Raw genomic sequence first — 26,543 nt, forward strand, 5'->3', positions numbered from 1 at the left:
AAAACGAATAATTTAGACTACTGATTTCCGTTATAATCCTCATATACACAATACACAATAAAATACACAATTCCTTCAATAAAAGGGAAACAAAACGGTTGTAACTCGATTTTGAAGGATTGTCAAACTACTGAAGTTAAGTCTAGATATTTTATATTATGAAGATAGATACAAAAACAGTCCATTCTGTTTTCGGGAAGGTTGAAATGAAATGAAATTTAGCACATATTTTGATATTAAGTCGGCACACTTTTTGTGTAATTTTGGTTTAAAATATCAAAGCGCAGACAGAGGGGACGGGGGGTTGCAGTAACCATGGACCCCTTATTCCTTTTTTGAGTACGCCTATGCTTTCTGAACGGATTTTTCACTCTTGTAAGATTTTTATTTGAGGCCTCATTTACTAGATATTGTAACTTTTTTGGTTGACTTTATTTTTGGAGCTATAAGAAAATTTTGAGACGTCGTATTTATTTCAATTTACTGAATAAAATGGAAACGATTATCATCATGATCAACGATATTTAATTTAAGCTAAATATAACATATCTAAAAGTTGCAAATCTCGTAATTGTGACACCCTGTATTTTGAAAATGGGACTCACAAATTAAAAGTGACATAAGGAAAAATCACATTATTTTAGTCCAAAGAATTGTATTTTATATTTTTGTAAATGTCTTCGTCACGATACACTTCAACCTTAGTTAGACATTGTTCTAGATGCAAAAATGAGATATGGATATGGTTTAACGACACTCATTTTTGAATCAAGTCCAGGTTCAATTTAACTACCGCAAAACAATTTATATTCAACTATGAATAGTCGTCGATTTATCAATTTGAATCAATTAATTGATCAATTGCGGTAGAGAGAAAACCGAGGAAACGGTCTTTGGTACTTTTATTAATCACATAAATTTAGGCCTTTGGTAGAAGCCGTTCTGATACATTATCAGGGTCAAACCTCGTTGATTACGTCAGATAATAAATGAATTTTAATTCATAAAATATAGACGCAGTGTATGTGTGCATAAGGTGTGAGAAAAATGTGGGTTTATAAGTTTAATTGACGTCTTTAATTTTATTTTATTATAAATAATCAATATAAGAAAAAAAGGACAATTTCTAGAAAATTTGTAAACATTTAAAGAAAAATTAAAGTTTTTAAATAGTAATGTGACAGTCATTTTTATAAAAAATTTGATAAATTGTAGCTAGTCGTATTTTGTATATCAATTATGAGGTCTGTTTCTACAGTAGTTGAGAACTGATTTGAAACTATTTGACCAATTGATTCGTGACCTTAGACTCGTTGAAAGTACGTGACACCTTAAGTGGCCGAACATATCTCTTGATTGAAAATGGTTTGAAACTGCTATAGAAACAAACCTATAATCAACAGTGCCACAATTTTTAATAGGTATCTTCAAATGCACTAATTTTACCTGATATTTTTTCAGGGCTTTTTCAAGTAAAGACTTAAGTGCATCCATCTAAAGCTCATTTGTGTATTATTTAATAACACCGTAATGCGAGACTGTCACGCACTCTCACGAGAATTACACAAATCTAGAGAGCAAGCGTAAAATTGGAAAACATATGTATTCGTTTAGATAATGTTATAATCTCAATTATCGTGTATTTAGTGAAGGCTTTAAATTTGGAATGACATAATCCGCGGAATGTGTAAATATTTGTTCAATTTATGTATAAATGACTGATTTGTTGACAGCATAAATCTGTGTTTAAAACAAATTACGCCGACGTTTCTGTGTATATTTCAATTTATAATGAACCGAGCCAGGTAATTGATACATATGTACCATCAACGTGGTGACGATAAGAATTCTCGTTACAAATCGTTCTTCTAATACACATCATTTAGTAAATTAACGTGGGAATAAATGTGGATATTAATACAAAAACCATTAAGTATATTTATCGAAGGATTATGCTTATTGTAATCGCCTACAATAAGTATAATCTTGTAATCCCTTGTAATCTATTACATAAAATTTATAAAGTTTGCTATCATGTGCATCGATTTGCTTTTATGTAGTTAGAATGTTACAAAACTGTCAAGAAAAAAAGAAAATCCTGCACGAGCACCAAATTTCTAGTCAAAGGTTGATATTTGACCGGCAGAAAAGGTAATTCCTAAATGCGCATGTTCTGGACAATTATGGAAACCGTTGGAGACTGCTGCAAGGACAGCCCCTTCCAAATTACCTATATTAGTTTTTTTACACCCTGTATATTTATATCGAAAACACATAAATTTATTATCTTTCTACATGTTCCCAACGAGTCCTCGGAAAATGAAGCGTTTCTGGATATTTCTTCATATGACTTTTCTCCTTATTTTAATCAGCTGCCTTCATAGTTTACGTTTGATCAATTAATCCTGAAGCACCCGTATATAAAAATGAGTTTTCTATATAAATGCGCTGTAAAAAAAATCGGTATGAGTATATATCGGTATATAAAGGTACGAAGTGAATTGTTGAGTGAAATTATCCAATACATTTCCACTCAATATTGAGCATTTTGATAATTTTACTCATTTGTGTTCATATTTGAACCGAGTACTTTCACTCAAATATAGGTACCCGTTAAATATATTCTGCAGATAAACTCGTATTTGGTGCACTTGTAGCTAAATAAATGTCTTAATTATTGAGTGATTCCGCTCCATTCTATGGTTGTCGTGCGTTGTCTTTGTCTATTCGCATTACCCTCGTTAGGCGTTTGTCTAGGAGCCAGATAGGGTTCCGTGGCCAATCAGTGCCACGGCTGAAAACATCTTATTCTGAAGTATTTTGACCTTCTGAATCCAAAAAAACTTGGTCTCAAAGCCTTAAAGTGGTCAGTTTAATTGTTATTAACAAATTAAAAATTTAAATGGCTGTAAAAAGTTTATTTTTATAACTAGTACAATTTTTTAAGCGTTAATAGTTACGTTTTATCAAAACAAACACATATATTTTTTTAAATTAAAAAAATATTAACTTTAACCAAAGTTATTGCAAATTTAGTGCAAATATCTTACATTTCCGTCTTCGCGCGCACCAATTTTACCATATCTCTGGTTCTATTGGACGGACTGAGACGCACGACATCTCATTTTAAAGCTTGAACTTTATTTTATAAGATAGGTCAGTTCCATATATTAATTTATTTATTTAACAATTAATGGCAGCTTAGAAAGTTGTGAAATTTCGACGAAAATGCTGGTTTTATTTGTTTATAAGGAGATAATGGTTTTATAAGGATTTGATGGAGATATGCTTGCCCCAAAAAATATAAATATTGCTTCCTCCTCCATATACAAAGTATGCTCTAGAAGATCATGTGTTTGTGTGGCTGCAGAAATTAAATGTTGCTCATTTTGCTATTGCCAAAGGCAAAGCACCTTCAAACATGTCTACAGGGTCGGAAAGTCCCCATGGTTCATCGGCCGTTACGTGAGAGGAATAAAGTAAGTCATAGAAATCCGTGCGATAGAGAAAGATGGCTATAATGAAGGCGTCTAATAGTCACCGCCCATTTCGCCCTTCCACAAATAAGAAGTGGAGCTTATTTGTGGAAGGGCAGTAGTTTATGACTTTAATACAATGACATTTAAATTCAAATTTAAAGATCACTCTTGATATTAATGAAATGGAAGCAGCGGCGGTTGCTGCGGGGGGACACTGGGGCGTCGCCTCGGAAATTACTCAATAATAGTTAAATTTAAATCATACTAGAGACTTTTACATATTCAGAATAGTCAAAAGTCACTCACTTGATCGTTAGCAGAAACTCGAATTTGAGTAAAATTCACTCGCTTCTCACTCATAAAATTTTAGTTATACTCATACTAATAGAGTGAAAATTTCATTCAATCGGGTGTGGACAGAAATTGATACATTATTGAGTAAAATTGAGTGAATTTGTGATTTTTTTACAATATGTAAATATCATAAATTCATTTTACCTTTTAAAAGATCTCCCCTACAATAGTTACATAGGTATCTATGAAAAAAGCTACTCTTTAAGATTGTGTTAATTAACATCAGAATTACGGACAAAAACGTCTATTATCCAAACATGTCCCGAAAAAAGTTCCATTAGAACACGAAACCAAATTAATATTTAAATTACTATCAAAAGTACCGCTCTCCAAAATTAAACATTTTTTACCAAATATTAATTCGACTTCCTTTTAAGAGAGACATTGTCTGGAACAACGAGAGTGGAACCGGGGTACCGAACGACCATAATTACCATATGGAAATAATCCTTCCATCGCAGTTTGGCCCACAATACCTACATAATATCTGTGATCAAATAAGGAGACTGTCTGGCGTCCCCCTTATGCTCGGCATTGATGCGGGTCTCGTGCATACAATATTTTTAAATTTAAAGTGGGTCCCTTCCCAGCGGAAGTTCCTCCGGGTTCACCGCATTTCCGGCGAGGAGGCGATCGTGCCACCTGTTGCCTTTTTATTACACTCATAAAAGTGTTTCTTTGAAACATGACAAAGGGGGTTCACATGAGAAATACGATACTGCAAGAAACGTTCTGTTCCTGAAGGCATGTAATAATACGATCATTAAGGCGATAATCATCTTTTGTGTACGAGTTGTTAAAACTACAAGAAAACAGGCGCAGAAAAAGGAACAAATACGAATATTAGTAATTAACTTTTTTAGAAAAAAAAAACTGTTTAGTTTTTAATTTTTTTTTAGCCATAAACATTTTTAGTTGAAAATCAGTTCCGTGTCTGAGTATTATTGATGAATTACGTCAATAAAACTTTGGTATATTTAGTACATTAATAATTTTAAAACTCATTGATTTCTTGATGTATTTATTTGGACTAAAATCTAAAAACACGAAACTGATATTAATACACAAAGAAATAACATGAACTTTTAACAAATTGATTTGAAATAAATAGTAAGGTCAAGATATTTTTTTACGTATTTAGTTCAGTTTGTTTTTCTGGGTAAATGTTAGTAAGATTTTTTTATGTTAAAAGTATTCATTCTTGACTTGTAAAGTTTGGTAATAGCTGTTTTTATTTCAAAGTTTGGAACACTGTAACACCAATTATGATGAATAAATTGATCAATTAATTCATGGAGAACTTCGTGATTTATTCATGAATAAATTGTCAATGTAAAACATTTTCGAAAACAGCTATCAAGCTAATACATTAATAATGTTACATAGTTTTAAGACTGTTGATGTCAAAATAGTGATTTAGTCGAACGTGCCCCATCGGACTGTTGCTCCGTTTCGTTCTACAGGGTGTTAAAGATGAAACATGTAATTTCTAAATTTTGCTATGTATGTATGTATATTAATAGCATCTTTGAATCGATTATCTTGAAAATTTGTACAAGTGCAATTTGATGAGCAATTACGAAAATGATAACAGTGTTGCAGTTACACTGTCGATGTAAGAATGTCTTACGATCATCAAACCTTCTGCTCCAAATAAAAAAGATAGATAAAAGATAAAAAAGACCTGTTAAAAATCGATAAACTAAAAAAGAATTTTCGAACTACAGATGTTTTAATTTGCCGATTTAGAGACGTATGATATTAAAATAAAATCATAAAGGTTATGATTTAAAGAAAGCGCTAATCCTCTCATATTTATTGTTGAAATGTACCTAATTATTCACGTCAAACTTTGTAAAGTATCATTTTTGAAATTTTTTTTTGTTGCAAAAATAGTTATTTTTATACATAAATATTATTGTATTATTAGTCAAATAAGTTCAAGTTTGTACAAGTACTTAGTATACGCCTTGTATAAATCTCTGTTTAAATCAATTCAAATCGAGATTCAAATTAACTATTTTCATTTCGTTTATTTTTATTTCACAATCATGAGACCAATTTTTAAAGAAGTCATGCTTACCAAAAAAACCTATGCGCAAAATATGTATTTGCAGGAAAGTATTTGTTACGAGAAAAGAAAGTATCTTAGTGTACAAACAAGTAATATTTAAATATTAAAACAATTATTTACATTAAATGTATGGTGCTGAAGAGGTTGAGGAACGAAATCATTAATTGCAATTTGAAATTAACTAAAATATAATAATTTCTATAATAAAGACATATTTTTAACACTATTTCAAGTACGTATAATTCATTAATTAAACGTTTTCTAACTACTGTAATAAACAGGGTACTCGTGTTATATACGATATATCCTTTACGACAACAAAGGTATAACACAAAATCTTACATTATTTAACAACCTACCTACCTTGAATGAAATTAGTATTTGACGAATGAAAACATGAATATTTACACATTCTAATTCTAAAACAACAGTAGTCTTCAAAGCACCCCACCAAGCATAAATCATTTCAATACCAGTTTCTTAGTAAACTGAACCTGTTCAACTGGTGTAATACAGCTGCTTTATTTCTTTATAGATTTAGGATTTAGACATGTGATATATCCGCTCATTGCTTAATACGTGAAGAAAATATCTGCACTGGAAATGCCTACATAGTTGCCTAAATGACTAATGTATATGTAACGGTATATGATATACTTAACCATCAAAAAAGTGTACTGCTGGTTTTTGGAGTTTATCTTAAGAAATACAAGGTCGGTTTAATTAGAACTCAGATGTGGAATTTGCCAACAAATAAGTAATTAAAAAGTTTGAAGTGTGTTTCTCTCTAATCCTTGATTTTGTCAATGAATATTTAACTGAACTGTCAAAATGTTGGTTGAAGTAGGTATCTAAACGACATTGTGTATTTTCAGGAATATAACAGGGATAACTTTGTACCTCCGACAAAAACAAAAAGTTCATAATAATCAATCATACATCTGGGGGTAATCAGAAAAATGAGTTTAAAAGAATACTCCATTTGATAGGCCCCAAGGCTTACAGAATAAGGCTAATATTACGAGTATAACACATTAAAATTATCCGAAAAAGTGTACTAATAATATATGAGTTTAAAAGGCCAACTCCTTTTAACTAAAAAAACAAAATAAAAAAAATAAGAAGACAGTTGAAAACAAAAAAAGGTGGGCTTTCTTCCTCCTCAAATGTTAATCACTATCATCAAATTCTCCAGCTTTGCCCCAATTTGACAGAACTACCTACACCAGGTACAGAAAAGTGCCCAAAAATGTGCTAGGTCCTAGTTTATCTACACAAATTGTTAATAATTATTCATAGAAGTGACTAATTTCTATCAAAAATGCTATTATAGGTTTCTATTCTCTTAAAAAGTATTAACTAATTTAAAAACGTGCTACAACTATGCACCTATTACTTTTAAAAACGCCATTACAGAAATATAAGTAGCTACATTTTTATTTTGCTAATTAAGGTATACCTATGTAATATGTTTACTTCCTTTCAAACTGCATTTATTGCTTTCAGAAACATAAACACATTTATTGCTGAAACATTTCTACTTAGTCTGTAATGTAATGGTTTAATAAACAGTAAGTCTCATTAGTCTTTACCCGTCAGTTAATTTTAAATGAATATTTTGTTGGGCGTATAACACATATTTACATGCTGTAAATTATTCCGACGTTGGGACGGTGGAAGATGTCTTTAATTCAATTTAAACAAACTATGCGACTTGGATATTTTATGACACGAGTCACGAAAGAGCGGTGAACTGAGATACAGGCACATTTTTGTCCCAGAAGTCATGTTGAACAGATGACACCATTTCCACGATGAATGATAAATACTCACTCAAAAATGCAAGAAGAAGTATACAAGGTGTCCCACCACGAACTCCATCGATGGATATTTGGAAACCGCTCGAAGGATTTTTTTGAAATTGTGATGATAAGGACCGTGGGGCCTACCAAGCTAAAATATTCTCAAGGTCATCGTACTTCCGGTTATACCGAAAGTCGATACTAATTTTCTTATTTTAAATGGAACCCCCTTTATATTATTGCATTTTTGGAAAGAGCGTCTAATTTTAAAAATAGCACACTTCATACTTAGGATTGACCGTTTCCGAGATATTTTAATTTTTAAGAAAAAATTGACAGATGCACACTGACAGCAAAATTTAGTTTTCCCGGAAACATAGGTTTATTTTTTTGTGCAAATTGGACATTTTATAGAGGAAGACCCAATTTATCGAATTTGACATGAAAATTTTCCAGTTTTTATACAGGGTGGTCAAAAAAATTATCCAATAAAAAATGTGGAAAACTAGAAATTTTTAAACGGAAACCCCTAAGACCTTGAAAATATTTTAGTTTGGTAGGCCCCACGAGCGGTTTCCCAGATATACATCGATGGAGTTTGTGGTGGGACACCCTGTATATTGGACACGTTTATAATGGACACTGAAATTGGAGGAATAAAATACCTAGTTTGTTTACTTATTTTGTGAGGATTTTTTTTTTGTATCTTCAATAAATTGAACTCCAAATTGAATTAAGAACTTACGTACCTACTTGTATACAAGGTGTTTCAGGATTAAGTCGACAAACTTTAAGGAGAGATTCCCCGTAAAAAATAAGAAAAAACTGAAGTATAATTTTTTTTCTAGAGACGCTTCATTTTCGAAATATAGGGCGTTAAAGATTTTTTAAAAAATTCGAATTTTTTAAATAACTTCTAAATGAAGAAGGCTATTTAAGCCAAATTTGACATGACACATCTTCTTATAAGATACCATTTTTCCATAGAAGTAGAAGTCCCGCAAGCAACCACTGGCGGAGTTATGGGGACTCAGACTCATTAAATTAAAAAAAAATTAATACGGCCTTACTGAAAATAAAAAATGATGTTTTTAGATAGAACAGTTTGTTATTGACAAAAAGTGTACATTCACTTTTTTTTCCTAACTCTTATAATTTCATGGCAAAATTGATTTTTCGGAAGTGTGCTTCTGGATTCTGTCGATAAACTTTAGGAAGACGTTCCTCATAATAATACTAGTAAAGTATAAAGTATTTGATTATAATCAGCTTCCAATATTGCTTCATTTTGCAGTCTTTGCAGTATCAGTCTACTTCTCGGTCTACGTCCATAACACACTGTGAAACTTAAATTTAAATGTGTATCTCAAATAGTAACAGAGATACTGACGATAATCAAATAAATAAATTGTTCCGAAAAGATAGACCTATAGTTTGATTCAAGTATCCATTCGCTATTCTAATTGGCGAACCTTACAGTATTCCAGATTTCAAGGAAAAAAAGCAAGAATCAGATTAGACTGATCGCCAGAAGATCAACTTAGAGGTGCATTAATTTTGATGCGATTGTATTTTTAATAAAGTGAATCGATAATATTATATTAACTTTATTTACATACAAAACATTGCGAATTTTTAAATACAAACTATTAATAAACAACTTGCTTCTTGCAATGAATACAAAATACCACCTACCTATCAATTTAGAAAAAAAATGCACCTATATCTAATTATGAACGAAATTTGGAAAAAACATAGGTTTCACTCTTTATATTTTCGAAGTTCTCTTGTTTTTCAAAAGAAGCTGCTGCTACTTAGTTATCTGCTTTCATTCAAGTTAAATTCCGATGTTTTGAATTTTCTAAGTAGGCTCTGTAGAATAATAAGCCAAACTCTACAAACTTCTGTAACCTAAGATCGTCTCACCTCTCAGCAAATAAGCCGCCAACATCATATCCCTGATTTGGGGCAGCTGCACGAAGGGGTTGTTCTGTAAGCCGAATCCTAGCGGTTGTATCACCGGCGGCAACGGGTTGCCCATGAAGAAGGGCGAGTGGGTGCACCCGCCCAGTTTCTGAGTCTCCATGGACATCTCGCACAATTTACAAGGCATCTTGATCTTCATAATGACAAAAAAAAAGGAGGTATCACTTGCAACAATCACAATAATTTTACTCAATATTATATATCACAGCACTGGGATCACGTAGTAGGCACGATTTTTCACTATGGTTGAACGGGAAGAGGCGAACGAGAGCGGCAGGTGGCCAATTAACTGGCGAATCACTCGGCGAAATACCTATGAATACGCCGGCTTAATTGCACCGCTTTGTAATTGTCAAGGGCCCAGAGTCGACGGCATCTCAAAAAACCGTGGGACGACCAACGGCATCCGGCGCCCGCACACAAACACCCTGGAAAAGAAAACGGAACTCTTGAGAACGTACTTTTTCCATAGCATAGTATCGCGCGCGCGGCTTTTTCTTCCGACGCCGCACAGAAAAACTCCCCGACTAAACAAACGGACCGAATTGCGTACAGTCACCGATCCGTTTCCACTCTACTTGTCGCCGCTCAGAAACAAAAACGAGGACTGGATCACATCCGAAACACAGATGACCACGTAGTACGCGGAACAGTTAAATACCTGTTGGTAACAAACAAGTGCGAAGTGGGTTGATAATCGAACAAAAAACCATCGCAGTGCCAACCTTACGACAGCCGACACTCGACTAACCTAACCTTTCCCGTGTGCCTCGGTCAGTTCACTCTAGAACCTCATTCTCCGCCGTTGGAGCCAATGGGACGAGCTTTCGTGGATACGTCACGCGCGCGTCACGGGGGCTTTGTAAGTGGCGCTAGGATCTAGATACACATCCGAGTGTCTCGAGGCCGATATATCCTCAGAGCGCGATGATATTGTCGCGGTTTTTATGGACATGCATGTTGTAGCGGTTCGGAAACTTCGGATGAAGTCTTTTTCTGGATGTAAAGGACAATAATGTCTCACAACTACAGAAAAATAATTCTGATCTGTGTGCAGTTTTTCCATTTAACTTTCGTTATCCCCACACAACATATTTAACATATGCTTACACTTTAGACAACGGATTAACAATAACAAAGAATGCACAATTTTGTGTCAACAAATCTTATACGTTGTACGTTTCTTGATGACAATTGGTCCCCACAAATTATTGTTATTATTATTAAGTATTAAGTTATTGATAGGATATTTGTCATAAAAAATATGTTTGTATTCTCGCAAATACAGGAATTCCACACAGAAGCTTTCAAAAATCTTAAAACCCTAACCGGTGCAATATACAGGGTGTCCCAGAATAACGTGTACAACGGAAGACTACAGATACATGAACTGAAAATTTTTTGAATTTCATAATATACGAATACTCGATTTTGATTATTTTTGAGGTGTGGACTTTTGCTTTTAATCTACAAATTTTGGTGTTATACAGTGTATTTTTTAAAACTTCCAACTCCTACAAAATTGACGTATGGTAATAATATCCGTTCATAACTTTTTCCTCTTTCGGGCAATAATGACAACTATTTTTATTTGGTAGGTGATACCATTTGGAGGTTTTTGGGCCTCTATTCTGGGACATCCTGTATATTACAAATGCTCTGTTTTGTTTTTCGCCACTCCCATTTGTTTACAAAAAGCAACTTATATTACATGCGAAATAAATACTATTATTACGTGTTCTGAATACCATCATTATTCAGAAATGGGCTTAGAATTTTCATAAAAAAAAAACAGATTTAAAGAACGTTTTATTAATATCTGCCTCTGCAGTTTAGATCAATATTTACATTAATTTGTCGTATTAGATAGATTTATGCATTTTTTTTAATTTTATTTTTCCATCCACGATTCTGTATAGTTATACAAGGTGATTCAGAATTTATAAAAAAAAATATGGATGTACAGGGAGGGGACACTTACAACTACAATTTTGTAAAAAAATAAAAAGGGCAATTCGAAAATGATTTAAAAATACACTGCACGGCACTGGAAACTGGTCCACTGTAAAACCTGACCTTACACAAGGCAAAGTGTAATAAAAAACGGACAAGAATTTCGCCAGGAAAGAAATAAATAGAACTTTATAACACCTATTTTATATCAGCAAATTCAACTGCTTTTGCCGTTAATATTATTTTTAATTAAAAAAATTGTGGTTTTAATTAATAATTTGACATACCTGATGTTACAACTGTTCAAATTTTTGTCTACCGACGTGTAAATACATTTGGACCTGTCTTTCACGGTTTCTACAAACTATCACAAATGTTGTCTTATTATTAAAACGATATCCATCAACTCCGAGTTGCTGTACATTTTTGACACTAACTACTAAAAAACTATGGTAAATACTATCGTAATTACGTTAATACTAATTGTAAAATCGGATTTGAGTCGCTGGGGCCACGTGGTTCTCCACGTGCATTGCGTAAAGCGCCCAACGCGAATGACTCTAGAGACTACAATTGTCCAGCCATGTAATGGTGGAAAGTACTACAACTTCATTTTTTTTCCCGGAAACTATAAGGATTTTACAATTTTTTTTTACAATATTGATTCTATTTTTCATGCCGCATCTATTCCCAAAAATTTTTGGATAAGCTGTGAATCACCCTGTATATTGTAATCATTTTCTTATTGTCTATCATTTGTTGTGTTGGTTTTGTGTAGCTAGATATAGATATATTTCATGAAAATAAGGTGTATTATAATTTATTTTTCACAGCACTATAAAACAAACATTAGCTAAACATTGATTGAAATTGAAGACCTTGGTGCAAGAATAGATAATCCCATTTCTTTTTAAATTAGAGTATTGCATGTATGGGTTTAAAAATAATGTACTCTTCGTCTGGTGCAAAAATGGAGAATGATGGGTTTAACAGAAACCGATATACCGATTATAAGATAAAATTGTTTATCACCTGGTCAAATAAGTTCTTACTTAATTTCTTCTTTTGCATATTGCAATATACAGGGTAATTCAGGTTTAATCTATATAACTTTAGGAATCTATAGAAGAGGTTGAAATAATGTTCATTCATGATATAAACATATTTCCTAAATCGCATCGTTTTGGAGCTAGAGGGCGTTGAAGTAGGATTTTGTTTTCCTTTTCTTAGCACTAAAAATACTTTTGAAATAATACTTTTAACGATGATATTCACAAGCGTAAGTTTATACAAATAATTGTGTTTTGTTTTTCCCGGGTTGTTTAAATAAATACATGTGCTCAATTTCAAATTGTTTCACTTACTGGTTTTGAAATTATTTAAAAAAATTTAAAATACTTTTTGACGTTTAACACCCTGTATCTTTTTAACGAAGCGTCCTAGATAAAGACTATAGGAAACACTCCCCTTAAAATACACCAAAGAATACGAGGCTTCATTTTTGGTCAACATTTGTGAATCACATATCTAACATATACATAATTTGCTTTTTTTCTGTACCTTTGTAAGTTATTTCTCTCTTGTGCAATGTTTGTTAAAATATCATAGAAGTATTGTTAGTTATCAGTTTCTACTTTTATATATGCATTCTTTTACTATCGGTTTCCTGTAATTGCAATTTCGTTTAATTAAGACAACTAGGTACTATCAAAAATTTTCATGAAGAAACGATGTAGGTTTTTTTTGCTTCCTTAATACAGTTATAAATCAAGGAACATGTCAATTAATGATACACCGTCCATTACCGACACGTTTACCATAGTTTTAACAAGCGAATTTATTTGTCAGGGTAGATTGCTGATCGAATCAATCGGCATGATAGAAACGTTGATTGCAAAATTGCATCTCTCGCAATGATAAACTGTTACTATTAGCTTCCTGGAATATTTTGTACCTCGCGAGTATGTTTCAATTAAACCAGTCAATTATTCCGCATCAATCACAGATATTTCGGTGATGAATTCGAAATGCAGTTAATTTCGAAGGGACCGGGCATTCAACATGTCCCAAATGCGAAATATTTCGAGCACGTGTTCCGTTAATAGCGAATTAAGTTACATAGTTTTATAACTGACATGCGAACATGTCTATATTTTTATAATGTCCTCTCCTTCCTTCCGGTTTTTATGAGGTGCTTTTAGAACATATTTTAATGAAAACAGTCAAACGGACTAAATTGATGGATATTAAAAACATCCCTTACCCGTCGATCAATTGGTATAATATTATCAATATTTTTTTTACAATTTGTATAAAACATCATTTTGTATTCTGTTAGCATTAACCTAGAGAAAATCTATAGAAAATGTATTTTACTAATGGAAGGGAAAATATATGCATCTAAATTAATGCTGAAAATTAATTAATGTTGTGCGGAAGTTTTCATTCCTGCCATTAGTGATACTGGCAGGCAGAAATTGCGTTAAGTATTAAACGGAAAACATTGTTATTACTTATTACCTATTAGTTTTTAATAAACATGATACTGGCAATCGTTTCTGAATATTGAAAATGAAATTTACAAAAGTTAATTCATAAATACGAGGTTGGTTCAGAAAATAATGATGAATGATTGACTGACTAGCACAGAGAAAAGGTTACTCCACCTAACTGCTACATTATCAATGTATATTTTATCAGCTTACGTCGACACACTGCATATCAGTTACTCTTTACTTCACCGGGACTAAATATCAATTACAATTACAACTTTGTCAAGTTAATAGATACCTACGTTCTACATGTACATTCCAACCGACTAAATATTTAACAATAACACCAAAGCCCGCTCAATCGATGAGCAGCCGTGCTATGCATATTTAAACGGAGTTATATAATAGTGCTATTTAAATATTTAAACAACAATGGATGAGGACGCAACCGAGTTATCAAAACTATTGTTATTACATAGTTGTGGTTGAGCCGAGATGTATCATTTACATACCGTTAAATAATTTAAATGGCGGGTCTCTCAACCAGAAGGGCGCTTACATTTGCCAGTCGTCTACAAACACTAGAGAATTTATAGGCGATGTTCACGTAATTTAATTTTCCTTTGAGGGGGTTTCCAAAATTTCAAGAATTCGCCTAGATTTGTTTTCAGTAAAACGTTCCGTTGGTCAGAAAATATTTTTGGGCATTTATATCCTGAACATCAAAGGGAATGGTACATATGTTTGTACAGTGTGTTTGAGATAATTACAGAGCCATAACATCCTTCGCAAGAGATATAGGGCAGCCATTTTTTGACAATTATTGTTTAAAAGTCGTCTTTGTGCACTAATTCGTAAGAATTATTTACTGAACTGCAAGATACTGTCTAGAATAAGTATTTAAATACTCTTATACTCTTTGTAAAATACTTTTTGTTTAACTGTGTAGTTTTATTCATTAATAATTTTGAGTATCCCAAACACCTCCACTCTGGGATATCCACGGTACGTACATTTTCAACACATTATGGACTTCGTTAGAACGAGAATATCCCAACGACATTCCACTGTATGTCCAACGCCCTTAAACGTCCATTGAACATCATAATATCAATTAATGGACATCCACTGTATGTAGATTTTGTGCACCTTAGGCATATCCTTTGGACATTCCTAAATAGTCCAAAGTATTTATTCATGGACCATTGGGGAATATCCCAGGAATGTCTAATTGTGCGAAAAACGAACCATCAGTCCTAAATACTGAACATCTCCATGTTCATCAAATGACGTCTTTACAACGTCAATGGGATGTTTCGGTGTTGTATGAAATACTACTACTACATTTACAACTTTAACTTTGTGGGATAATAGGGCTCATGCCAAACACCCACTCAACAAATGTAACGTGTCAAAGAGCAGTTCCTCACAGCGAGTGGTCTGAAAATTTACTTCTTAGTAACCTTTCCTTCAAATTCAGAGATTTGACAACAATGTACAGTCCAGTTCCCAATTATTGGGCGTGCGTTACGACTAAAGCGCACCGTTAATACTTGAGACTTGAGGTTACACTAGCTTGTCCAGCGGCGGGGTATGAATATTACTCAAAAAAGGTTAAAAGAAATTAAGTTTTCATGACGGAAATTGAAAAAAAACTATTGATACGTGTTTCTAAAGATATAAATGTCAAACTTTTAGAAATTATACAGGGTGTCCGGAAAGGTCATGTCAAAAGTGAAGGAGTATTACAGGGGAGCTGTTGTAGTACAACTAATTTGAGCTCCCCTGTACACCCCTTCATTTTTGACATGACTTTTCCTGACACCCTGTATGGTTGCTAGATCTTGATTCAGAGAAACATTTCGGGCGATTGTTTCAATAGCCATCCTCTTGAAATTTACCAGAGAAGAAGCGAAAATGACTATGTATATTTTAGTAGATATCAAATAAAAAATTACTCAGTTGGTGTGCTGAAACTACGATATTTGACAAGTAAGTCTGTTAGCACATTAACACATGATAATTTCATAGGTACTATAACGAGTTGGCGATTGATTATCTTTGGTGAAACATTAAATTGCTTTACTTACTCACCTCGAGCGTTGTCGGCCTCGTTAAATAGTAATTGTCATCGATTGGAATAATGGGCGACGACGAATAAACTAACATAATTTTATTATGAACTACTTTAGTATTAATCTTTGTATGGTGAGGATGGTGGTGTGTTATATAGTAAATAACAAATTTGATATTGTTTACAACTATTAAAATATGTCTTTAAACATTTTAAATTAAAATACATACACTTAGAAAACTTTTAATGTGTACAAATTGGTCATTATTGCAAGATATTTCTAAATAGATTCTAAAATTCGAATTTTAATAAACAATATTGTACCTCTAATGGAATTTAACTATGCTTTAAATATATACAGGGCGTGTCACTTTTATATACGGAAAAATATTCCCTATAAAATCATTTAAGGGGGGCGTACGGTTATTACGGTTTGGGTCTCATTAACGTCCTTATTAAAAATTATCAGGGCGGGCCTAGGGTCTGCCTCCACAGAGTCTAGCTCGAGAACGACAAGAGCAGGACACTAGATTCCTACCTAAGACTAAGGAAGTGAAATGTAATTCTGTAACTGATTTTGGGGGTTAATTGTGTCCTCCTTCCCCCTCAAAAAAAGAACGATTTCAACATGATAATAAAAAAACAAGAGAGGTTACACACGCAAAAAACTGGTTTCAAATGTACAACATTTGATTTTAATTTTATGATCTACATAGATTTTATAGAAACATATTTTGTATTGTATATTAATGTATCGTTTGTTTAATACAAAATTGAATAGTTTTGGTCAAATGATTGTATATACTTATTTTAAGAATATATTTGGATATAAATATTTATCAGTAATAAAAAATATTTTATTTCAAACTTACAATACCTAGTACAACAGCTAGAATCGTTCGAGTTCGAAAATTTAACCATCCAGACATAGGTCGGTTTGGGACTTATTGATAGTCCTCCTCATTATGTCCTTAGAACGATCTAGCTGCGTTAGTGTTGTTACTCACAAGGAAATGTGTATACATAGGGCGTAAGTGGCTCCATCTATCGTGCTACTTCCCACCTACGCCATTGTATTACCTGCTACAATTTTTTTTCAAGAAAACATAAGTTTGATTATAATATGCTACATTTGTCTTGAATAATTCCTACATTAATACTAAATTTTAAGTATATATTTTTTAAGGAACTGGTAGTTTTCAAACAAACATATTTGCAGTTTATGATGAACTGTAAGAGATATTGAATTAGATTATATATATTTACAAGTAATATAAATTCTAAGAATATCTGCTCATTTGATCCAAATAGTTTTTTCTTCAATGTGACAGATTTATTTTCTGTTAACGGTTGTTCTTCTAATATTAAAGTAACTCGTGGTATTGTATCTAACACGTACCCAAAATATTTTTACAGTCTCTCTTGGACAATGACACCCAGATTCACCACCACAGAAATATTTTGCTTATCTGACACCACATATCTACGATAATACCTCCTTCTTTATTTAATAACTCCATAAGTTNCCGATTTATCTCGCAAACCGTTCATTTTTTCGAAATAAATAAAGAGTACCATTTTTAAAGAAAAACCTTCAGAGTATCTAATAATAATATTTTCAGTTTGATAAAATTACTTCTGTCAAAATTTTGAGAAAAATTGTGATAGGGCCAGTCCGTTTCTGGACACCTGATAATAGCAAAAAGTTGATTTTAGCATCAAATCGTAGAGCTCCATGTGTAATACAACGTACGAAAATTTTATTAAAATATACAGGGTGGTTTCAAAGTTATAACCCAAAACGTTAATTTCTAGGTACCCCTTTGACCCCCCATAACTCCGTTAGGGGGCACATTAGGAAAAAAAATTAAAGGAAGGACTAGTTTTATTTTGACCTCCCCTATACACTCCCGAGAGATTAGGAGGTACTTACCGGACACCCTATATATTCTACGCATAAAAAAATACAAACATTTTTAGTTTCAAGAAAAATTATTAATTCTTATAGTATTATTGCATTATAAGCAATATTTAAATACTGTCAGCAATACTTTCTTTCGTTTATGATTCCATGATGGTTTTAGATATTACGTTACTGTTGTTCTAGTCATATATTCATAATATTTTTTATAGTTTTTCTCCAACTAATAATTAATTCATACTTTCCTCCAAAAATAATTGTAATTGTGTAAATTTTAATTTGTTCATCTTTGGTTATTTTGAATATATTTTCAGGAATTTACTCACATCAACCTGTATATCGGATTTTAAACATTTATGGGATCTCTTTTTTGAGCAGTTTTAACACCAGGTAAAATTTAGTCGGTATAATTGAGGACAACCCAGAAAAACACACATTAAGCTGAATTTCGTCCTCTAAAACTGTCTAAAACCATCCGTGAAAGAAATGTTACTACTTTTAGATCACCTAAACTTACACCTAATATTTGTCATAAATTATCAACTAATATCATCAAATTAATATAACCTTGTCCCGTCTAATAAAATTTATACACCAACACAAGATTGAGTGTAAAAAATGCTATATTTGTAGTGTCAGGACTAATATTTCTTTTTCTAATTCCACGTTAAATATTTAAGCAATATAATTTATACTATTGTGAAAAAATACGCTGTAAATGGAGGGAATTGACATAAAAGACATGTTTTTTTTTATGACGAATATTTAGATGTAGATAAAATATTCCACGACAAAAATGTAAATGTTTTATTTATGTCACTATATTACTCATTTTTCTCAAAATGACGAATCACGACATGCATTCGATTACATCTTGACATTTATCTCGAAAACATTGCGTTTTACGAAAAAAGCACCAAGAGACAAAAAAGTTTCTAAAAATGGCTTTCTAGCGGACTAATAACTTTTAAGAAATTCAAATTTGCGACCAAATTTTTTTGGTTTCAAAGACAAGAGGGGGGGGGGCACGAAAAAGTGTCTTAAGGGGGTTCCCCGGCAAAAAGCGTAGCACTATCAGATTCCACATGTCCCTGTGTACCAAATTTAGTGATTCTCGTACAAAAGGATCCTGAGATATAAAAAAAGACTTTCTAGGGGCAGATTTCAGGAGGCTGTAACTCCGAAAGAGGGGGTCACTTGGCAAAAAGAAAAAATACGGGTCTCCTAAATTTGTCTTAAGAATCTATGACCAAATTTTGTTGCATTAATTTCCGGACATTCTGTATATAATGCGAATGTTTTTTTATAGTATTTACAAAGTTTATTCAAATTCTTTAGGCGTTTCAGTTTGATTAAATCTGTTTCTTATACAGGGTGATTAAAAAAACCGCTGAAAGACTTCTAGGGTAGATAATACATAAAAAATTAAGACGAAAAGTTTTAATAAACATAGGGTCGCAAGTGCCTCCTTAACGAGATACAGGGCGTCAAAGTTTCTGTAAAATTAAACATTATCTGCAATAATTCCAAAATGCCTGAACATATCTATTTCAAATTTGCTATGCGTAGTTAGCACCTTAAGACCAATGTTTGATATACTGCTCAAAATTTTATGAGCAGCAGTGTCGTAGAGACGGGGTCAACGTGACCCTTTTTTTAAAATATTTTCTACGCCACTACTAATTTTGTCAAACGGGCACTATTTTTGTGTAAAGTGTTCAATTGTCTATCGAATTGGTCTCTTGCAAAATTTGGATTAAAGCAACCATTTTTAAGAGAAACGCCTTTGTAGAAAATTTGTAAATCCAATTTTATTTTCATTCATTTTAGTTTCGCATAGTAGGCTTGTGCTATTCAAAATAAAATTAAACATCGCCTATCACTAATGTCAGTGTGTACAAGTGAGTTAAGTAAACTAGATTATAAGCTTCATTTTGTCATTTTTACGCTTTAATTTTACAGAAACTTTAACGCCCTGTATCTCGTTAAGGAGACATTTGCGACCCTATGTTTATTAAGACTTTTCGTCTTAATTTTTCAGGTATTACTTACCCTAGAAGTCTGAATTTGAATCTTTTTTTAATCACCCTGTATATGTTGCATGTGTCAAAATATCCAAAAATAAGAAAAACTAAAAGGTTTTCTGTAGAGAGACGCCGACGTATATTAAAAATTGGTACGATAAGAATAGCGTATATGGAAGTAAATAAACGAAACTCGTTATAAATTGCCACATTTGACTTTCTTTATAATATAGCTGAATGAGACATTTTTAATTGAATACAGTTAGTTTATTGTATACATATAAATCGTATGAGGCACGGGTTTGTTTATATTTATTTATTTATTCATGCAAATCCGCCAACAAAATAAAAACGCCGTCATATCGTTAATAAAACCTAAAAATAGCACATTAATACAGATCTGCATAAGCACGGAATTGTATTAGCATAACGTTATAGATATATAAGATAAGCTAATACGAAACGAAGTATATGACTATTTCCTTTAAATAAATTATAATGAATTCTTGTCGGTAGTAGTTATAGTCGTGAAAATTAAAATTCCTTAAACTGCTCAAGCCTAGAATGATACATAACCAAGCTAAAATCGGTAGGATAAGCATTATTTTTATTACCTGCTATATGATTTTTACTATCTTATCTCCCACCGTGGCGTGGGTTTAATAAATTAATGAGGTATACTTTTATTATTGCTCTAACACTAATTTTACTAATTTTATTGGGATAATAAAAATATTAACTGATTAGATACTCTTTAATTAGATAAGGGTAATGAAATGTGTTTCAAGTTGGGTTTTTAAATTAAATTGACATTGATTTCATGAAAACAGAGAACACTCGGTTCCCCCCCATGGAACGTAGACAATGGATTTGAGCAGTTCGTTAACCTAACCCAGATTTATTTCGGAGTAAAATTCTTAATTAAGGACAAATTATGTCTTTATCTGACGGTATACAGTTGCTGTTACACGCAATCATTAATTTCGGGCTTTTACCCCTTTATACTCTTATTAAAATATGAAACGCTAAGGCTTCATAACACACGGAGCTTTTCGCTTACATTAATTTACATGAAACTCGCCCAAGTGGAACAAAGCGTTTACATATTCCCATTTTTTTTTTGTTAAAATATAAGTATTAATCGATTAATAGATGTTTCGTAACGTTATTTAAAAAAATGTACTTACAATACAAAAGCGATTGTTGAAAATTGAAACGGTGAAATCCAGAAAAGCCAGGGACCTATACCAATTTTTAGGGGATAATTTCTAGGCCCATATTGACGGAAAAATTTATTTGTTGCAAAATCTTGAAAAAGTTACATATGCAGGGTGTTCGAGAAATAAGTACCTAAATTATGCATTAAACTAATCAAAAGCAACAAATTTGGTCTGTCTATTTTTTTCGAAAATCTATTAGTTTTAATATAATTTTTTTAACGTTTGTTGCCCGCCACTGAATCTAAATGGTTATTTGAGTTAATAACAAACAAACAGGAGCATAAAATATGAGAACAAATTAGTATTTAATATTTAAGTTAGAAGAGTTTACAACAGGGAATTGTTCCATAAAACCTCCTACCTTATTTTTTATATTTTTTTAATGGTCATAAATACCAAAAATGTGAGATTCGGAAAAAATTATTACGAGAAAAGTTTTTGATACGTTAAATAAGTGGTTAAAATTATGGTATGGTCTTTCCGAAGTCATTGAACATGTATAAAAACGCCTAGCAATAAAATTTTATAAGTTTCATGGGCGTCCCTAAAAAAGTTTTCTGCTAAAGGTAAAAAATAATACAAATTTGTATATAATGTGTCGAAATTCAATATTGTCTGGCGGTATTTCGTTTTGTTCAGTTTCAAAAGGTCACCAAAGTGCCATGTTGTAATAATATTAGTAAACAAAATATCCCTCTTATTTCTCCCTTTCGTAATTATAATACGACCCGAATCACACCAAATTCCGCATTGCAGCACCGCACTGCTAGACAATTGTCGACAACTGAAATTTATGGCTGATCGCCCAGACAGGCTGTGTTTGTTTGCAGTTTACAGACCTGTATATGGGTATGGCTAAATAAATAAGAGAAAAGTTTTTAAAATATTTCAATACCGGGTTGTTGCGTAGAGACCGAACCTGGTACATACCACCAAGCTCTTTGGTCTTCAGTTGAGATCGGAAAGACTATACTTATTTCTAGGACACTCAGTTATATTAATTATTTTTCACAAAATAAAATTCTCGTAGTGATACCTATTTAAACTTCAATTTCATTCCATATTTCAACCTTTATAATACTGTAACTTTAAGAAAAATGAACACTTCACAAATGAAGGAAACATCTGCTGTTATCTATAAGTGAATTATGAAAAAATATATATTCTATAAAAATGCAGGATGGTTTTATATTATCCACCATGTGTTCAGAACTAATAGTATATAAAAAAATATAAATATCTTTTTATACAAACTTTTTCTATAAATTGCGATTTTTTAAGATACCTTGGTAAGTTTTTCAAAATACCTTATTCATAATTTAAACTTACACTTTGGGCATCTGGACACTAATTTCTACATATACAGTATTATTCAAATCAAGATGTCACGTAACGTTAATTTTAATTATTAATTCCAAACATTTTTCACAATTTTTTTTATATTGATGTCCAGATTGTGATAAATTGAATCATTTTCGAAAAATTTAAATTTACATTTGCGGAATACCTAATAACAAATTATTTCTCGATTATTTTGATCATACATAAACTAAAAAGTTACACATTTCGAACAATTTGCGTAAAATAAATTCTCGAGAGTAGCAGCATTATAAAATTACTTAATTACAATTATGGAAATTGTTAAAATATTTGACATTTTAAAGTGTATTTGCGATTGTTAAGGATAGATACCTTGTTTCTTTTCTAGACGTCGAACATTATTGGAATAAAAATAGAAAAGTTGAAAAGGCTGAATACAAGGTTGGCATGATATATATCTGATATATATCATTGATATCTATCACGATATTTATTACTTGATATATATCATGATATTTATAAAAATTTAAATAATGATTTCTATTGGTTTAAAGTTGCTATAACTGTTAACAGATGGCAGCAAAACCGTATGCTAATCGTTGACGAACGTGTTTATTTATGTGATTCCCAGAATTGTTTAACAAAGTAAAATTGAATGAATATTTTTATTTCATTATTTCTCCAGGTCTTAGTCAATTCAAGCAAGTGCTGTGTGTTTGTATTTGTTTTAATATTTATGAAATTTATGTTGATTTGGTGTAAATTGGTTAGTAGTATTTAATATTCACGCAAATATTTTTTATTAATTTCAGAATTTATATTTATTTTTTTTGTTCTTGTTTTTGGTATTTGGAATAAAAATATTTACCTAAATAGTTTCTTAATTTTATTTCGCTACTATAATATTATACATAAACTAATTAATAAAAAAAAATAAATATCAATACTTGATATATATCGGATATATATCAGAAATATATCCGATATTTGATATTTATATAAATATCATGATATTTGCCAATCTTAGTCTGAAATAGTGAAGTAACCTCGGAAGTGACCCTCTAAAACTACCCTGTATGCAAGTATTTAATTTGGATAAAACTGCACAAATTAGTGTCCCGAAGCCTTAAATCTAGGTTTAAAATATGAATAAGATATATCGAAAGATTTGAAGATATCGCAAAAGGTATGACATCTAGCATCCGCTTCTAAAGAAACATCCTCCGTAGAAGTATCGAAAGATAATTTTGGATCACCCTGTATGCTCAACTCGTTTGAAATATCTGTACACAATCTCTATTTTAACTTTTTATTCTATAAACTTCAAATTTTTTGTCGTGACGATTTTCTATGTGGGCTTAGAAATCAACTCCTAAAAAAATGTAAAGTGCTCCGTGCTTCGTTATCAAAATATGACCATAATTTTCATTAGCATGTAGTTACTATGATCCAAAATATTTGAGTAGCAAATAAGTGCAATGAAAATTATTGGTAATTATGGGAAATTTGACACAGGTGTGCTTTTTTTTTCTTTTAACTTGCAGGAGTGAAAAACTAAACTTACTTTTGAAACGCATAACCAAAAAAAAAAATGTTTGAAATGTAGGCATATATTCAATAGTTTTAGAGTAACACATAAAAAGTTTTTTCAAAATATCATTGAAGAAATGAAAGCCCTCAAAAATCGTTATAAGAAAAATATATATAAATTTTTCTCTGTTTTGACAATTACGATCATTTCGAAGGTTTGTCACAACGTCGTTGTAAACGTGACATGATTTTACACCTTCATTGATGTTCATTCAGAATTTTCATTCTATTTTATAATTTGTGAACACACCGAAACATATGTTTTGTATATTTACTAAAATTATGTAACATTATTGAATTTATTACATGTTCATTATAATTTTATTTAGTATGAGAATTATGCATGTTATTAACTGTTTCATAAATTCACATTATTTATAACTTTATAACGTCTTGGCAAGCCGCTCTATCTAAAATACGAAAAATAAATACATATGAACGTCGAAATTTATACGAAAAATAAAATATTTCATTTGCACTTCTCTTTTAAGTACCCATTAGAAACACATACCTATAGATATAAAATTAATACTTTGTTATATTTCAGTTCAATCGTGAATATTAAAAGAAAATGATTTAGACACGTGCGAAAAGTTTTTTAACTTTTATGTTTAAATAAATAATAATAACATGTGAGTAATTAATAATAATACGTTTATTGCCCAACAGATTACAGATTAATTACCTGCATTAACTAAGTGTAAACTGCATTTCTCATTACAAACTCATATCAATTACAGCAATTTGGGAACTGATATATCAAGATATGCCTTGTGAAATAATAAAAACTAAATATATTTAAATAAGTAATAAACTTACATTTGAATAAAAGATGAGTCTTACCTGAAAAAAAAAAAGAAAACATTAGTTATATTAGTCAGCGATATGTTTAATTTATTAGTCGGTATTATTTAAATTAATAAGCATATTTATCGCATGAAACTGAAATTCTTTTAAAGTACATAATGCTAAAATAATTTCAGCTGTAGTTTAAATTTGTATCTTCTTACATTTAAGCATAACAAATAACTTTTTAAATGCCATTAAATTTAAATTATTTTCGGCAACGATGACGCCCACGCCCTCACACTTTTATTTGCCATTTTCATTTAAGGAAATAGGAAACGGCATGATTGATCCTTTTGACGTATATGTTTTATTTCAGTTGGTAAAATACCCAATAAATTATAGGATAATGCCTACAAAATTTCACATAATACATGAATTTAAAACTAAGAAATAATATATCTTAATCTTCAATTTATAGATCTGTGTAGGTGTTGTGTCATGGCGCCATATGGTTTTGAATTATAGAACTGCACTGTTACAGAATTACTATCGGGTGTCCAAAAATTCATGAAAGATTCGGAATAGTGATTTAACTTCATCAGCTGTGAACAATTGAACAATTCAGAGAGACTGGATCAATTAGTGATCTTAATTACTCTGGCCGTCCTTCAACAAGCCGTTCAACACAAAAAACATCGAAGCAGTTCGTGAGAGTGTTGCTGAGAGTATAGGAACATCCATTCAGCGCCTTGGTCAAGAATTGGACATATCCAGAAGCTCCCTACAGCGTATTCTCACGAAAGATTTGCATCTTACAAACTTCAATTGACTTAAGATCTGAAGTCTACTGACCACGCACAGCGAAGAGAGTTCAATGGATTATGGAACAAGTGGGTGATGATGTTTCAAACAAAATCATCTTCAGCGATGAGCCGCATTTTCATCTCGACGTTTTCGTGAATCGATTTGCGGATTTTGGGCTGGAGGCATCATCGGACCATTCTTCTTCGAAAATGCGGCTGGTCAAGCAATCATAGTTAATGGTGCTCGCTATCGCGACATGATAATCCAGTTTTTTGTGCCTAAATTGCAAGATATCCGATGTAGACGATATAGGATTTCAACAGTGCCACATGCCATACAGCCCGACGGACAATTCAATTCAAACGAGCGCGTATATGCCAGCATATTTAAAAAAAATACACGTTACACTTTTCCATCTACGAGCCCAGATTCACATCATTTGGCCCAATGTAATTTTTTGATAATGTTTTTGAAATAAAGACTTTATAAAACCGATACGACAATTATCCTTTATTGGCAATATGTAAGCCATAATTAACAACATATGTAACACATCTAAACAAATTTTTAAGAAAAACAAACAACAAATACTTAATCTAATTGCGCTTAAAATAAAATTATACAGATTCATATCATTTGGCCCACTCAGCTTAATGACATG

The 26,543-nt window shown here is 31.8% G+C and overlaps 1 protein-coding gene across 2 annotated transcripts in view; it reads right to left on the bottom strand.

Moving 5' to 3' along the window:
• Nucleotides 1-26,543, bottom strand: part of LOC108911080 — a 259,915-nt gene that overhangs the window by 163,630 nt on the left and 69,742 nt on the right. The gene's annotated exons all lie outside the window — the stretch shown is intronic.

The sequence above is a fragment of the Anoplophora glabripennis genome, unplaced genomic scaffold, assembly GCF_000390285.2.
Source record: "Anoplophora glabripennis isolate ALB-LARVAE unplaced genomic scaffold, Agla_2.0 scaffold6, whole genome shotgun sequence".
NCBI lineage: Eukaryota > Metazoa > Arthropoda > Insecta > Coleoptera > Cerambycidae > Anoplophora > Anoplophora glabripennis.